The sequence below is a fragment of the Mus musculus genome, chromosome 15 (assembly GCF_000001635.26).
Source record: "Mus musculus strain C57BL/6J chromosome 15, GRCm38.p6 C57BL/6J".
Lineage (NCBI taxonomy): Eukaryota > Metazoa > Chordata > Mammalia > Rodentia > Muridae > Mus > Mus musculus.
Genome location: NC_000081.6, coordinates 61,761,563 through 61,774,682, shown reverse-complemented (window position 1 = coordinate 61,774,682; position 13,120 = coordinate 61,761,563). Strand labels below are relative to the sequence as shown.

The window sequence follows — 13,120 nt, the reverse complement described above, 5'->3', positions numbered from 1 at the left end:
TAAGCCTTTTTCAAACACATGTTGCAATCTCTCTGGTTTCTGTCACTTTCCTTCAGTTTCTGTGTGTAACAAAGTGTTAAAATGTGACCATCTCTCTTTGAGTTTAGCTAGAATCAAGAATAAGGCAAGAACCCTTTCATTGCAAGAGGAGTTCTGAGCCATTCTTACAGGACTGGAGTAGACAAAGCTGAAACAGAACCTTCAGCATCACTGTCGTTAGGGAAGGGAAGTGATGTAGAACTAGCGCTCAGTCCCCTGTGCCATCTTACAGTCTGGGCACTTGTTTACACACTCCTTTCTCATGTAAGTAGTTTCTACTCCTCTTCCCTCAATCTTTTCCTCACTCTTAAACTCTCTTCCTTGTCTCTTCCCCTTCCTTCCCTTCTTATTAATTGCTTTTATTCTTCTATTTTCCTTGATATTTCTTTCTGTTTTTTTCTCTCAAGAATTTTCTTCTTCTGGCCATGTTGAGAGTTCCCACTAAGGTTGTTTTAATTTCTTCCTGAATATTTAAAATGATTTATCATTTAAGCCTTTACTGAAGAATTTTATTGACCACACTTTGTGATTTGAAATGGTTGAGTTGACAAAAACATATAAGGGGATGGATTATGGAAAGTTGAATCAATTTTGTTCCTACCCCATGGTTGATTAGAGGACTCAAAATCATTCTGAGCATGTGTTCTATTCTCTTGGGGTTTACTGGACAGTTTTCTGGTGGAAAGTAATCAAAGAAGTCTACATAGCCACTACTCTTCCTCACTGGGTTGTACAACACTGAGGAAGGACCACACTGGGAAGGAAGGAACTCTCATTATGGGGGTTGGAAAGGATTCTTGCATCTTTCTCATAAGCAGGAAATAACCAAGGATAGAGGGTCATCCTAGAATAGAAAGAGAACCTTGAGATCATGTTGATAAGGTGGACTACCTTCTCTAAAGACTAAGGGTTGAAGTTAGGATGGATATTAGGTAAAAGATCTGTCCCACATGGAGGTATTTGATAGTCACTGATGAAGAGTCTGAGAGAAACCTGAGAGTGTCTTTTAGGAAAAAGGAACCAACCTTCCTACATGCAGGTCTGAGGAATACTGGAGGACAGTGCCCGTGCCAACTCAACACATAAATGGTTATGTGAGATTTTTCTTCCTATAGGTTGAACCTTGGAGAGCTCAGAAGTCAGTGTTGCCATTTGGGGAGGAGAGAACAAAACACTAAGTGTTTTCCCGGCTTTGGGCTCTCTGGCTACCCAATCTATACAGAAGTTCCAATGCCAACTGAAGCTCAGAGTCAAATCATTTTCCCCTGATTTATACACAATCAAATTGAGGCAACAGAAGTGCTGTCTGTCTTGATGGCTAGAAATAGAGATTTTCATTCCCAGCCGTGTCTAAGAAAACCGTGGAAACTATCTGAGAATTCATGCCAGGTCCAGAAGAGTGACAGTCCAGAGCGCTTTTGGGAAATGGTGGTTAGGAAGAAAAGGCGTGTCTGTGGTCTGCCAGTGGGCTAAAGTGTGAACTGTTTTTCCAGCACTCAGCAGATGCCTACACCCCCCCTGTCTCTCATTTCATCCTTTCCAGACCAACTCCTGAATCCCAGTCTGTGTTGGCTTCCCCCTTATCAACCTTATTTTTCATCTTCTATTCTTTTTCTCCCTTTGTAATAATATAAACTCCAGAAAGACATGTGTTCCTCTTTCCTCCACAATTCTGTCTTCAGCCTCTAGAACAACAGCTTTACAAAGTCAGTTTTTGATTCACATTCATCTAATAAAACCCACAGGTAAACACACCTGGCTGGCTTCATGTTCGTCAACTCAGAAGAACCCATCATTTTCTTAATATAAAACCTGGATCCAAGATTCTTTTTCTCAGGTACTAAGAGAGAGGAGAAAGTATAATAAAAAATTGGGTGAAGGCAGAGGTTGGGAGAAGGTGAGTGTGTGGAGAAGGTAGATGTGGGGAGAGGGCAGAGGTAGGGAGAATGCAGAGACAGGATAAAATCTTGGGCAGGAAGAAAATAAGAGAAAAAAAAGTAGAAGATGGGAAGGTACAGAGGTATGGCTCTCCTTACCAAAGGGTTGTTGTTAATACAATGAAATGGAATAATGTATGTGGAGAACTGAGGATATCTCATAAAATATACTAGAGCCATTTCTCAGTATCTGGGGGATTTGCTCCAGAACATATCTCCTCCCTTCAGATGCTCAAGTCTGTGAATACTTCTGTCCATGTATAAGAGTGTTTATATGTGACCATGGATGGTCTCCCATATACTCACAGCCTTCTCTGTGGGATATCAACACTGAGCATTGTGTAAGTGGCAGTAAATAGTAGTTATACTACACTGCTAGGAAAAATGATGGGAACCAAACTTATGTGTTCAGTATTGACAGGTCATATTGTTCTAACTCCAACTTAGACTCATGGTTGATTGAGATTTTACAGATAGAATCTAAAAATCCAAGGACCCAATAATGATATATCTATTGAAAAAATGTTTATATATATATATATTGTGTATAAGTCTTATTTAAGGTTCCTATTGTTGCAATAAGTCATCTTTCCCAAAAGCAACTTGTGGAGGAAAGGGTTTGTTTCCATTTACACTTGTAGTCTCTCACTAAGGGAAGTCAAGGCAGGAACTCAGGACAGGAATCTGTAGGTAGAGGCCCTGGACGAGTGTTGAGAATTAGCTTGCTCCTATTAGTTCATTCAACTTGCCTTCTTATAGGTCCAGTACCACAAGCCCAGGAGTTGCATCTCCCATAATGGCCCGAACCCTCCTACTTAAATCATAAATCAAGAAAATGGACCACACGTTTGCCCCACTGGCCAATCTAGTGGAACCATTTTTTCACATAAAACCTAGTCAGCACAACGTGTATGGGTGTTTTGCCTGCATGTATCTGTATGTGTGGCAGGTGCATGCTGGTGTCCACAGAGAGCAATTATATAGATATTTTTTTGTAACTGCAATTATAGTTGGTTGTAAGCTGCCACGTTGGTGCTGGGAATGGGATCTGTGTGTACAAGAACCACAAGCACTCTTAACCACTGAGCCATCTCTCCAGCCTTAATCACCATCTTTCTTAGATGTGACTGTAGCTTTTCTCTTCTTTTATGTGCACATGTGTACAGATGTGCATCAAAGCGCACGTTTGTGTGTGTGTGTGTGGTACATGTACACATGTTCTCATGCACACAGAGGGCAGAGATTCATCTTCACTGTTTTTCTTAGTTGCTCTTTGTCTCGATTTTTGAGACAGGGTCTTTCACGGACTCTGGAGCGTAGGAATTTAGAAAGACTTGCCCCAGTGAGTCCCAGGAATCCCCACCTGTCTCTGTTGACTGTCTCTGCTGTAATCTATGGCACTGGAGTACAAGTGCACCAACACACCCAGGTTTTTTTATGTGCATTCTGAGGGATCAAACTCAGGTCCTCATGTTTACGCAACAAGCACTCCACGGGTTAAGCCGTGTGTTCCTGGTTCCTCTAAATTCCCTGTTTAATATCAATTTCCTGTGTGTTCGGGTACAAGTTTCTGTGCACACTTCATGAGCAGCTCAAAGCCAAAATATTTTACTCATGAGTCATTCTTTTGCTGCCAAAGCAGCTCCTGTCTCCCCCGCTACCTCAGAGAGTCAGTGTAATAGGAAAAGCCCCTCTCTTTCAAACATCACTTCCTCTTCTCAAGTCCAGCTGGCTGTCAGATCCTGCTGCCGCCATGGGAAGCCCTGACATTTGCCTCCTGTGCTCCAGAGGTGACCTCTTACCGGTGATTCTTCTTCAATTCCAGCCCACGTGGTTGAAAGCTTGGCCCTGACAGAACATATGTTCCCTCACCGCAGAGTTTGTGTGTAAGAGCATTTTCTGAGAGGTTTCCTGCAGGACAAAATGCAGCCCACACAGCAGGAGGCTGAGCTCCTGCAGGCTGTAATGCCTTGGCTTTCTTACATTCTGTCTCCCCATGTCTCCTTGTCCTTGGAGAATTTCATGCTGGTTTTTAAGTTCCTTATGCCCAGATCCTTCTTTTGTTTTGTGTCCTCTGAACATTTCTAGAACTTATGCCTAATAATCTCCCTGTCCTTGTCTCTCACTCCCTCCTTCCCTGCCTCCCTCCCCTCTCTCTTACATAAAAACTTTTTTTGACAATATAATATAATTACAACATTTATTGCTCCCTTTCCATTATCCAAATGCTCCCATCACCCCTCTCCACTATCTCTCAAAACCATGGCCTCTTCTTACATGAATTGTTCTTGCATGCATATATTTCTGAATATCACTTGCTCAACCTGTGCAATGCTACTTGTGTGTATGTTTTCAGAGCTGACCATTTGGCACTGAACAAACAACTGTTGTGCTCTTCCCAGGGGAAGAGGATCTCTCCTGCTCCCAGCTCTCCTCGGTGACCTATAGCTCATCGTGTAGGCTTAAGGCTCCCGGGCTTCGCTTTGCAAAATTTGTTTCTAACACTCTTGCTCAAGGTTTCTGCCTTTCTTCTGGAAGTTAACTGACATCCTCAGTTATAATTATTTACTTTTCTTTCTATCCTTCAAGTGCAATAGATGCTCTTTAAAATGCACAGTTTGTTGACTTTGTTTTATTTTCAGTGTTTAAAACAGGAAGAGACAGAGGCTACAATACTTTGGATGAATAATGCAGATCTTGATTTCATGCCTAAACTAGACAGGTGACCTTGGGTTTGAGACACAGTCTTGGGATGACAGGTACCCTTGTTGCCTGCTAGTGCAAAGGTATATGAGAAATAGTTGTGGCTTCTAAGACACAGCCAAAATTACCAATTTGTTGCACCAGAAATTTAGGTTGCTCAAGTTTTTTCAAGGATAGTTTTATAATGTGTCAACCTGATAAATAACTAATAAACAAAGGGAAAAAACCTATAGGATGAAGAATTTTTATTACAAATGTTAATGATGTCTCTACCCCTAGCCCCCAAACTGCTTATGGGAACCTGTCCCCAGTTAGTTCTGATTGGTAAATAAAAATGCCAACAGCCAATAACTGGGAAGGACAGACAGAGGTGGGATTTTACGATTTCCTGGGCTTGGAGCCAGGATCAGGAAGAACAAGGGGTTGATCCACCATGCTTAGTGGGGAGTGTGGACAAAGGCGAGAGAGACAGGCTTCAATGTGGTAGACAAGCAAGGAGAGTGCCCTGGGCTCTGGACTAAGAAAGCTCACCCAGAGGACATTATAAGTAGGTTTGGAGCAGCCAAGGTAGAGTATAGAATTAGTAAATAATAACTCAGGATTAACGATATGGAGGCTAGGCAGTGGATCAGCTTTTGTACTGTTTAAGGCATATCAAAATATAAAGGTTGTGTGTTTGTCTTTCACTTGGGGATGTAAACCATTGGTGTGGGTGGTGAACCACACTGTTGGGATTTATTCATAATCACTTCTACAGACTTGTCATCCTGTGCTTCTTGAATTTAATAGTCATGCTCTCTTCTGATGTTCCTCATGTTGGGAAGGATAAGACAGAGATATTCAGTGAGCTGTTAAGGACTTTCTATTCTGCAAGGTTAGGAGCTGTCAGTATGGAAAAGACACAAGAAAAGTGGACAAAGGCTTTATAGTAACATCTATCTGGTTTGCCCTAAAGCATAGGAGATACATGGTCATCTGCACACCTGGATCAAATTTGACCCTTACCTTGGTGAGCCAGAGTGCCATGGCTTCCCAGTGCCAGGCCTGTGATCTTCAGATTATTTTTCAGTGTTGGTGTGTTGAATTCTCAACAGTACTATTAGGGCTTCCCTAATTTGATGATAAACTGACTAGTTCATTCCTAAATTAAAAGCAGAATTCATGGTAAGGTATTATACTGGAATGGACTGGAATGAGAGGGAGAAGGAAGGTCAGCAGGCCTTCTCCTATCTCCCATAGCTCAGGACGGTGCTTTGTCAGATCCAGGAAGGATCTTGATGTCCACTTCCACTGAGTGGGGGAAAATCCAGAAAGACAAGCACTGGCACTGGCTTTCCTAAATCACATAGCCCGAGGCCCATGGCTTTCAATAGGAACATAGGAGTTTCCTTCCTGGTTGGGTCATCTTCCTGGAGATCAAAGTTTAAATGCTTCAGTTCCCTTTTTCCACTGGCACTTATGAAAGACACATGGGCCTTGTCAGGCCATTGTTCATGAAAGAGAGATGATTGCTGAGCCTATAGGAGGTGGCTGACTGCTTGTCAGACAGGGTGCCAGTCAATTAGCAGGTAGTGTTTTCTAAGTTCTTACAGCTTCTCTATGTGGGAGATGCTCTCAGGAGGACTACGCCAAAGATGAGCAAACTGAGTGTCAGAAGGGGTTACTTTCCTAGGATCATAGAGTTATGGCATCCAGAGTTTAGAGTTTGGCTGCAATGCCTATCTATGCTCTCCACTGCAGTAACAGATATTATTTATCTGTAGCTCTGGAATGGAATGGATGAGACCCAATGAAGGTGTGGTCCTCAGCTACAAACCTCACTGCAAGAATAGTTTTAGTTCTATGTGCTGAATGGTAGGACTGAGCATCTAGTGGCCTGACTGATGTGTGGGGTATGTGTGGGGTTCAGATAGGGAATTCCTACCTGAACACTAATCATACAGATGGGATGTGAAACATATTTGGAGGTAACTCCCATGAGGTATAACTTCTTTCTATTTCTTCCTTTGTTTATCTTTCTCCAAAGCACAGAAAAGCAAGTGCTATATAATATAAAATGGCTTTAAAGAAAATAGCTTGTTCAATGTACATACTGCTTGTTAAATAGCTACAGCCTAAAGTAAGATGCTAACAGTTTGAATGTCGTCGCCTGGCTTGGAAATTATTACTCTGAGTTTATGTCTGAACATTTTCCTGACAAATCAGGGGAAGAAAAATAGCTCAATGGCAGTTGCTAGCACTTCACTTCAATCTGATATTCATGATGGATTTAATTGGCTTCAGAATTCTTATGAACACACTGGGTATTTTGTATAATTCACACTGCCACACTGTCCTCCAGGGCAGAATTCTATCAACTTTAGAGAGCTTGGCACTTTAAATTGCTTCACGACTGTTGGGCAGTTACCCCCACCCCCCATAAATAACACCTGGAATTAAAGCTTTTAAACCTGTGACTTATCAAGCATGTGTTTGGTGTATCATTTCAAAGCATAGTATATAGAGAAGAATAATTAACAGGTTGTGGAGATGAGGAAAATTAGACAATGTGAGAGCTCATATAATATAAAGTTTACACAATCATTAATGCCTCCCATTTTGAAGCTCTTTGTGCCTTAGTTTGTCTTTCTCATATCCTCCTAACTTGTTCCACTTCTTTCCCAGCTAAACATAGACACTTCAATGGGAAAAGCTACATTACCCTTATTTTATCCTCATTGTTAATGTTGCTAGAACAGAGCTATTAGGTGGGATAGCCCATTAAAGTAATGATAATAATAGCTACCACTTACATTGTTGAAAGCACATTATATATGTATGAACTTGACTCAAACTTGCTAAGTACTCTAAAAGACAGGAATTATTATTTCACTTATTTTATAGTTGAGGAAATTCAGATACACACTGCTTCCCTTATTCAAAGCCATATGGCTAGTAACATAGCTGCATCACCTTTGTTATAATAGATTACCTTAGTAACAAAACTACCAATGAGACAGCCTCTGTTCAGCTACCCAATCTGAGCCCCTGCCACTTCTCTTGCCACCTCATATACCGTTGTCAAGCACACAGCCTAAAATGTTTCCAAATTAGAGCCCTTCCCTGTTCTCTCTTTGACAGCCTGATGTCAACACTCTCGGTTACAGGAATAGCTCTTGGAAAGTTCCTGCAGCCACTGCAGAAAATTCCTCCCCTCCCTCCTTGACTGGCACAATTCCAACTATTAGGTTTTGTATTTGGGAGTCTGAACAGTGGGAGCCTGAGGGCTGAGACAGAACTTGGGGGGTTCAATAGAGGGCTTCCCTTCAACATTTGGGATCAGAAGGGAACAGCCAGGATACCTGTGTCCTTCTGGAATTCCTTACCACACAAAGGATACAAGTTCTTATCAACATATCTCATTTTTTTAAACATTTAAGTTTTTTAATTTTTAAAAAATGTTTTTAGCAATGTCATTTAAAGATAAAGAGGAGAGGCTTATACACTTAGAGGGATCTATAGGATGGATCACAGGACCCCCAACTGAGGAGCTAGAGAAAGTACCCAAGGAGTTAAAGGGATCTGCAACCCTATAGGTGGAACAACATTATGAACTAACCAGTACCCCGGAGCTCTTGACTCTAGCTGCATATGTATCAAAAGATGGCCTAGTCAGCCATCACTGCAAAGAGAGGCCCATTGGACTTGCAAATGTTATATGCCCCAGTACAGGGGAACACCAGGGCCAAAAAGTGGGAGTGAGTGGAGAGGGGAGGGGGAGGAGGGTATGGGGGACTTTTGGGATAACATTGGAAATGTAAATGAGGAAAATACCTAATAAAAATATTAAAAAAATAAATAAAATTTTTAGCAATGTCATTTAAAGATAAAGTGGAGAAGCTTATACTCTTAGAGGGATGTGCACACAGCCTTTCCTCCAAGAGCTGCATCTATTAAGTTAGGAAAGCCAGGCGACCTCACAGGAACCTTAATATCTTTCTTTATGAAATACAACCTAGATTCACTTTCTTATAGTTGTTTATGGTTGGTGTAGGGCCAGCAGCCAGCAAGTGCCCCTCAGCTCTGATGGTCTCTTTGTTTATCTGCTTCCCATAGGTCAATAGCCTTTCCTTACACTGGTTACATTATCATAAAAGAAAACAACTCTAGAAAAAAGTATGCAGGATGCACTTATTTCTACAGACATTCCTCATGGTCTTAGAACTATTGTAACTTATCCAACATAGAAGCGAAAAGATGCCAAGCGGGAATGAGAAATATTTCTTGAACATAGAGAACTTATTCACAGATCTAGGTACACATGGGGACTATAATGAAAACAGTTTCCCAAACTTAACAGTAGGTAGCTGTGCAAATTGTGTGAATTATATTAAGAAGCATTTGTCAGTATCTCTTTCACTTGGAAAGCCTTTCCTTCAACGTAGATTCTTGAGGCTAGTCAAACACTTAGCTTATTTGACTTGTCTAGCATATGGGCTCCCGGTGTACTGTACCAAATAGGATAGTGCTACTCAATGGACTATAATGTTGACTGCACATATCATTTTAGATTTCCCAGTTGCCTCACTTAAACATGTAAAGAGAAACAGATGAAATTGACTTCAGTTATCTGCTTTATTAGTTATGACTTAATCGAATATAGTTTGCTCATTTGACCATCAATATGACAACGTGTAGAATAACAGTTTGCATGTTTTTTAGAGGAATTGTTAAAATGCAACATGTTTTCTGCTTACAGTCTATCTCAGTTTGGCCCGGCCACATGTCAAGGGCTTAATGTGTATATGTAGTTCGTGGCTCCTGCATAGGACAGTGAAACGCTGGACAATGATTTATTCAAGAAATGATGTATTTATTGCCATTCATATCTCTATGACTCACCTTTCTGCCCAGGGCCAGATGCCAAATTTGTGTTCAGCCTTTAATTAATTAATTAATTAATTAATTAATTAATATTAGTTAATTAATTCATATTAGTGAATTGATTGACTTTTGTTCTGAAATTCAAACTCAGAGTGGGGAACATGGCGATAACCACTTTGAAGACATCCAAGTCCTAATACTTTTATCTTAGGGATGGGAGCTACCGTCTCACCCTTCTGACCAGACAGACTGCTTTACGTCTTTTTTTTTTTTCTTGCCATTGCCTCATTGGGGAGGCGGGGGCTGTCTTCACTCCTTGATGTCCACACATTTGTCATCTCCACTAAGAATCAGTGAGAACTGTGCTTTGATCCAACAGGGAGTTAACCAACTTGATGTCTCTGTGATTCAGAGTGTCCGTGCAGATCCACAGACACCTAGGCCTGGCTATCCCGCTGAGGAGTGGCTGCCCTGGAACTAGAACTAGCTGATGAGGGGAAACTGAAGGGGATGCTAGTTTCATAGACCTGCAGGTCTGAGAAGGGGTTGAGAGGAGAGGTGTGTGATCACCAGAGAAGGCATTATAAGCTAGGTGATAAGGTTGAGGCAGACATTTGACAGGGAATGCTGCAAAGGACAGGTGCCAGGTTTTCTCATAACCAGGAGGCCTGGTTCTCTGAGGTCCATAAAGGCCATCACAAAGGTAGAACTTAGCTGTGGCAGCTTTCCTTCTCTGATCTAGTTGAGTCTCAGCTTACCATGGAAAATAGTGTTATTCATAAACTGACATGATGCCCCATGTTTATAATCCCAGAACTTAGCTTGTCAAGGGAGTAGAAGAGATAGATAGATAGATAGATAGATAGATAGATAGATAGATAGAACAAGATAAGGAAGGGAGGGAGGGAGGAAGGAAGGAAGAATGGAAGGAAGGGAGGAAGGAAGGAATAAAGAAAGAAAGAAGAGAGAGAAATGAAGGAAGGAAGGAAGAAAGAAGGAAAGAAAGAATGAGAGAGAGAGAGAAAGAAAGGAAGAAAGAAAGAAAGAAAGAAAGAAAGAAAGAAAGAAAGGAAGAAAGAAAGAAAGAAAGAAAGAAAGAAAGAAAGAAAGAAAGAAAGAAAGACAGGGCTAACTCTTCTGAGGTCTGGATTCTAAAAAGCCTGGAGGCTGGAGAGACCAGTAATTGGAGGTACAAAATAAGAGGAGTACTGTGCCCTGCCATACAAAATTGGAAATTGTCAACCCTTACCTGCAAATCTCAGTCCCACAAATGGGCATCTTGGGGGAATTTGTCAGAAGTAAAGATTTTGCAGTCTGACTTTGACTAGAGCAGAGACCCTTGTGGATTTGAACAAGACCTTTTTGCTAAGTGTTTTAAGAATAGAAGAGTTCTGAGGGGCTAAACCAGCTCAGGACAAATTAGCTCTGGATAGAGTTGCAGAACCAAGGAGAAGGGGGAGGAGGAGGAGGAGGAGGAGGAGGAGGAGGAGGAGGAGGAGGAGGAGGAGGAGGAGGAGGAGGAAGAGATGTCTTTGTGGGGCTATCCCATCATGGACAACTGCCTCTGTTGGATTCTTTTTTTTTTAATATATTTTTTATTATGCATTTTCCTCAATTACATTTCCAATGCTATCCCAAAAGTCCCTCATACCCTCCTCCCCCACTCCCCTACCCACCCATTCCCACTTTTTGGCCCTGGTGTTTCCCTGTACTGGGGCATATAAAGTTTTCGTGTCCAATGGGTCTCTCTTTCCAGTGATGGCCAACTAGGCCATCTTTTGATACATATGCAGCTAGAGTCAAGAGCTCCGGGGTACTGGTTAGCTCATAATGTTGTTGCACCTACAGGGTTGCAGATCTCTTTAGCTCCTTGGATACTTTCTCTAGCTCCTCCATTGGGGGCCCTGTGACCCATCCAATAGCTGACTGTGAGCATCCACTTATGTGTTTGCTAGGCCCCGGCCTAGTCTCACAAGAGACAGCTATATCAGGGTCCTTTCAGCAACTCTGACCACTGAAACTAAGGAGAGATCTAGTCTCCCAGGTCTGCTGATAGAGGCTAACATAATCACCTGAGGAACAAGCTCTAACCAGAGACAACTAGCTCCAGAGATTACCAGATGGCAAAAGAATCCTACTAACAGAAATCAAGACCACTCACCATCATCAGAAAGCAGCACTCCCACCCCACCTAGTCCTGGGCACCCCAACACACCCATAAAGCTAGACCCGGATTTAAAAGCATATCTCATGATGATGGTAGAGGACATCAAGAAGGACTTTAATAACTCACTTAAAGAAATACAGGAAAACACAGCTAAACAGGTAGAAGATCCTAACTCTTTTGGATTCTAACAGTGGCTATGATCAACTTAACATGCCTATTCTTTTAAATAAATGATAAATGGGCTCAGAGAGGTTTTTTGACCTGTCTCATTACAGAGTGCAGCAAATACAGACCTGACTCTGATGGTCATGTTCTTTCCATTAGGCTAGACAAACACTAGAAAAGTATTTTGTGTATGAGACTCCAAGCAGAAAACCAGAGAGACTGAATGCATTTTAGGAAGGAAATGCTTATCTCTTCTACCCATCCCCACATTTTTGACTGACTGTGAAATTATCATTATATCAGTCTCTTCATCTGATTCAGCATCTCCTAATATTTGAAAAGAATGGTAATAGGTTGAGGTTGTGAGACATCTATTTAATCATTTGGAGTAAAGTCTCAGCCTGGAATTATTCCCTAAATTTCTCCAGCATTTTCTTCAGACTAAAAATTTAGAAGAAGCCTAGAGCAGAAGTTTGGATAGGCAATGTTCTCTACCTGGAATTTAATAAGTTACTATCTTTACACAGAAATTTCTATTTATGAAAACTGATACTTATTTTTTCCCTTTTTTATTATTTTCTTTACTTACATTTCAAATGTTATCCCCCTTCCTTGTTTCCCCTCCAAAAATCCCCTATCCCCGCTTCACTCCCCCTGTTCTCTAACCCACCCACTCCCAATTCCTGGTCGGTCCTGGCATTCCCCTATACTGGAGCATAGAACCTTCACAGGACTAATGGCCTCTCCTCCCATGATGAGCAACTAGGCCATTCTCTGCTACATATGCAGCTAAAGCCATGAGTCCCACCATGTGTTTTCTTTGATTGGTGGCTTCCACAACAGTGTCTGGGTTTGGTGGGTTTTTTATAGGATGGATCCCCAGGTGGGTCAGTCTCTGGATGGTCATTCCTTCAGTCTCTGCTCCGAACTTTGTCTCTGCAACTCCTCCCATGGGTATTTTGTTCTCCCTTCTAAGAAGAACCAAAGTATCCACACTTTGGTCTTCCTTCTTTTTGAATTTCATGTGGTTTGCAAATTGTATCTTGGGTATTCTAAGCTTCTGGGCTAATATCCACTTATCAGTGAGTGCATAACTTATTTTTCATTTGCCACAATGTAGTATGTGTGTGTGTGCCTTTATATGCAGCATTTTCTTTTCCCTCCCTCCCTCCCTTCCTCCCTCTCTTCTCTTCTCTTCTCTTCTCTTCTCTTCTCTTCTCTTCTCTTCTCTTCTCTTCTCTTCTCT

At 41.6% G+C, this 13,120-nt stretch overlaps 1 long non-coding RNA gene across 1 annotated transcript in view; it reads left to right on the top strand.

The window, feature by feature from the left end:
• The first annotated feature begins 231 nt into the window (after nucleotides 1-231).
• Nucleotides 232-13,120, top strand: part of D030024E09Rik (RIKEN cDNA D030024E09 gene) — a 75,168-nt gene continuing 62,279 nt past the window's right edge. Inside the window, exons 1-2 of the long non-coding RNA NR_040350.1 lie at nucleotides 232-303; nucleotides 1,785-1,876. This is a non-coding gene — a long non-coding RNA (RIKEN cDNA D030024E09 gene). The remainder of the gene's footprint in view (nucleotides 304-1,784; nucleotides 1,877-13,120) is intronic.